Genomic DNA, 4674 nt, shown 5'->3' on the forward strand with positions numbered 1-4674 from the left:
GAGAAATCAGCAGTGGATGCAAAATGACCAGGGGAAATTGCTGTCAAGCGGTGTAATAACTGCCCCAGCACTATCAGAAAGGATGCTGAGAAAGTGCACAGCTGGGCAGGCAGCCGCTACTGATGCCGTGCGCTAGAAATCAATAGATCGGAGCGAAGAGATTTAAATAATGCGCCCATAGACTGCAGGTTCACTGTTTGCCGTCTGGGTGACCATCGGTGGCGTTCGCGTTTGATGGTAGTACACCTAGGCATGGACAGAACTAAACCTATCTCGCTCTTCTTACACCTTTCGCACTCGCCTGGCATAAAGTCGAACTGTATCCACGCCTTACTCTACCATGATCTCACACAGGGTCGCACATGCGCCTACAGTACACCTTCCGGCTAGGAAGCGTTCAGCAGAGTTGGAAAGCGTGCTCCGTTCACTGCGCACCGCGCCGTCACGTACGAGAGCCGTGAAGTGGGCAGATGGCTTCTAGCGATGTCGTCCTCCACAAATCCTTAGAAACGGGCGAATCGGGTGGTCGCATCGGAAATTAACGCATGCTGGGCAGAGGCTATGCCAGCGTTTGTACACTTTGTTCGGGGACAGGCATCAGCGGCGCAAAACAATAAATCATGCCCACAGAGTACTCCATCACAAAATCGAAAATGCACTAATTACTGAAAAGAGCGCATATCGAAAACTTCCCCCGGCCCTCAATTTACTGCTGTCGCAGACGCCTTTTAACGCAATGTGTATTTTTCGAGAGCTTATCTCGGGTTCAATTTTGATTTTCTTGTTAGGGTGCACGGGGAAAAACTGCAGTGTTGTCGTCTTGCCATTTTCGTAAAATTCGTTCGACTTGAGAAAAAGGTTAAGACATAGAGACTGAGATATATGAAATCTAGATAAACAAACAAGGCTCTCGCTTTCTCATTTAAAAAAAAATGAAAATTGAAGACTTTCGCGTTCCATAATTGGAACAGGTATGCGCATCCTGTAAAATGCCGTTCATGCTGCGAGCGCATGAGAGTATTTACTCTCGCATAAATAAGGCGGCTATGACATTTTGCCTTTCTGCTGAAACACCCGTCTGTGAAGCTTAAGCGGTTCTCGGAACAGCCGCCGGAAATATGTGTTAATGCGGCGCCAGTTTCATGTGGCATGTCGCAATTAATCATATGCTGTTTATCCACGATGCGTTCTGGATGAGTAGCAGACAGTTATCAAGTGATATTAAAAGCAGCAAGTCGTGTATATTCTTGCGTGCGATGCAGCCGGCCAGTCTTGCTGCCGAGTTGTGGCATGAGGCGGCCGCCGAACTGAAGCACTGAACAGGCAGCTTAGTTAATCATATCATGGCACTAAATAATCCTGCTGCAAACTTCATGCACACAAAGCGTTCCACAAACAAAAGTGGACGTTGGCGCATTTTATAACATGCAAAGATGTTACCGATCTCTAACAATATAAGCCGGGCACCTCACGGCGTGCTTGTCACTGTGCGAACTGGCGTGAAACGACAAACAAAATGACGGGCTTGCCGCGAAGACGCTCGCGCCGTCTGGTAACGCGACCCCAGTGAATACCTCCTGTGCGCTGAGCCTACAACGAGAAGCGCGTTCAAGGCGCATACAGATTGCCTTAGGACACCAATCATGGCACGTGCAGCACAGGCAAACATCATGGCTGTACGCGCCTTACGACGTTCAGTGGGCGTTTCACGGCCGCCTTGTCGCAAGGGGCCGCGGCGGAGCACGCAGAACTTGGCTGAACATCGTGAGGCCGCCTTCTCCACATACACTGTGACTTCAGTGGTGATGGCATCTTGGGTTCGATTCCGGCCATTCAGACCGTTCAGGCCCTCGAGTTGCTGCGCAGCTTGCGGCCCTCTCCGGACGCACGGGAGACGCGCCGCAGATTCCGGTACTGGCAGGCGTCCACGCTGAGGCGAGTGCTAAGGTGCCAGACGCGGAACAGGTAGGGCGTCCCGAGCGTCGGCAGGAAGGCGATGAGCACGGCGAATGCGAACGACCGGTCGAAGTGCACGCTATGCTACGGCCCTTCGTGCACCACGTGCACGATGAAACGAAGCACGTTGAGCGGCAGCAGGCAGACGGCGTACACGGTGGCCAGCATCATGACGGTGTTCTGGGTGCGGCGCTCCTTCATCCAGTCGACTGAGTCCTCGGGCGACGAGTCTTTGTAGAAGGCGGCTGACGCACCACGGCACGCCTCGGAGCGCGGGCACGAGTCCCTCGTGGCGACGGGAAACGTGGCGCATGAGCGCGTGCAGTGCACCGACTCGGGCACTATGGACGAGGCGAGAGAGCAGACGGACGCTTCTTCGCCGCCGTTGCTCTCTCGCCGAGCGTGCAGGGCGAGCGACTGCGACGTCTCCTGGGCCTTGATCTCGACGCTCACCTTGAAGTGGAGGTAGATGACCAGCGCGACCGGCAAGGCATACAGGACAATGAACAAGCCGCGGATGTACTCCTCGATGTTCTCCGTCAGGTTGATGGCACAGATGCCTGCTCCCCGGAACTGCTGGCCCAAGTACTGCTGCAGGTCGAGGAACTTGGTGCAGGCCGCGTACGGCAGCGTTAGCATTCCGGCCACCAGGCATACGCCGAGAAGGCACAGCAAGGGTGGTATCTGGCGCTTCATCGGGTTCATGGCATACCGGTGGTTCCGGTCGCAGGCAATCGCCACGAACGTCAGGAGGGTCAAGTAGAAGGTAAAATCCTGCACAATGGACGACGCAAAGCACAGGAAGCTTCCGAAGACCCAGTTGTGGAGGAAGAGTGTCACGAGAGAAATGGGAATCACGACGAGCAGCTTGAAGATGTCGTTGAGAGCGTTGGCGACAAGGTAGACGCACACGGTTTCTCGCGATATATATGCAACACCATCCAGTAGTTAGCGATGTGAGACGACCCGAAGAGGGACCCGTAGAGCACGAGGAAGAGCGGATAGGACGAATAGAAGGTGCGTCGCAGTTGAGGATTGCTAAACTCTGATGTGTCGTTCTGAAACTTAAGCATGAAGTGTATGATGTAGCCGATGTACTTGTCTGGGATCTGCTGAATGTGTAGCTGGTCGGAAGGCTCCTCCTCTTCACTTGCGTTGACCATCTTCAAACAGCAGCAACACCTTTAAAAACCAAGCATTAGTAGTTTAGTTACGTGTCATATCATCAATCACCGGCACTAATTGCTTCTTTGAATCTCTTTATGCATTAAGGGACGATTTCAATGTCGCGTGGCATTTACTTGCTGGTGTGCACTCATAGCCGGTACTGCTCGCTGATACTACCCCCGTTTTACCGGGGCGTCGCAACGGTTGCGACGACGAACTCAAAGATATGAGACGTGATCTGGCAAAAAGGATCCAAAGCACTCAATCGCAGCTGCAATAAAACCTCCTCCGCGATTGTTGATGACAATGCTTAATGCATTAAGAGCCTTTATTTGTTTCGCAAGGCAAAAAAGATCAACAACAAAGAAATGTCAAAGGCAAAAATCTGACCCGCTGCTTTTCCCAGATTGTGTCTGTGAGGACAGTGGAACTTTACTCAAACTTAAAATCTGAGATATGGGCAACCTATCTAAGAAAACCATTCAGTTATCATTTACACCTTAGCTCACCAGTTTCATGACGCAACGCGAACGCAGACATGTACATCGCCATTTAGAAATATTTATTGCGCTGAGCAGTCTCTTCTGCCCAACCGGCTGGCATAGTGCCGCCGTTCTGAGAAAGCTACTTGCATAGACAAGCCTCAATAGCGTAATGAGCACGTCCCCAGAATTTTATTGTGTACGCTTTTGCGTGCATTACGCTAAGTTGTCGAATGTCTGATGACCCAGCGGTGCACCATAGCCAGTATCTCCACATAATTCCTTTCCTTAATGCGTTTCCTTACAGTCCAAACGTGCGTGTCTTTTTGAATGGGGGAGACGAAACCCGCGACCTCTTGGTCGCCATCAAAACGGACATAGTCCCATAGTAGTTCTCAGCGACTCAATCATCATCATGCTGAAGGCTTCTTAAAAGCAATGGCTCAACAGCTCTCGAACTGCAAAACCAAATCAAAGGGTAACCTATGTTCTGACTGCGTTCAGCAGAAAAAAAGGGGAAAAAAGGAATACAGGCTCATGACTAAGAGTAATTACATGCATTCTGACCTCTGACCAACGCTAAGTGCGCAGAAGCCGTGACTGCCGCAACACTAACTTCTGGAAATTGCATGTATACGCCAACGTTCCCGAAAGCGTTGTAAGCATGCGCACTCTGGACCCGCTACTCTGCTAAGCATCCAATCCCGCAAAGCCCGCTATACTAAAACGCTCTAATGTCGTAAAAAAAAATGGAGGGGACACTCAAGCTCTGCCTTGAGGATATGACGCGACAGCGTAATGGGTTAATGCCCATATATGCAGAAGGTCATTCTCTTGGTTCATAGATCCCTGGGAGTCCTCATACCGCGGATAAATAGCGGAAACGTACTTTGTTACTCGCTTAACTACGACTTCTGTAATTTCCGTGCTCATAATTACTAATATACACCACAGTACATGTCTAAAGCACCCTTCTAAGACAACACCGTATTCCCTAGACGTGCTTTTTTCATTCTAAACTATGGGGCTGGCGTGGCGGAGTGGTTAGCGTGTTCGTCTCGCATTCCGG

General features: G+C 51.0%; 1 pseudogene; it reads right to left on the minus strand.

Annotated features, from left to right (window-relative positions):
• Positions 1-1735: 1735 nt before the first annotated feature.
• LOC144124344 (uncharacterized) lies at positions 1736-3119 on the minus strand (annotated as a pseudogene).
• Between the last annotated feature and the right edge of the window lie 1555 nt (positions 3120-4674).

This window comes from Amblyomma americanum, chromosome 1 (genome assembly GCF_052857255.1).
Source record: "Amblyomma americanum isolate KBUSLIRL-KWMA chromosome 1, ASM5285725v1, whole genome shotgun sequence".
Taxonomy (NCBI): Eukaryota; Metazoa; Arthropoda; class Arachnida; order Ixodida; family Ixodidae; genus Amblyomma; species Amblyomma americanum.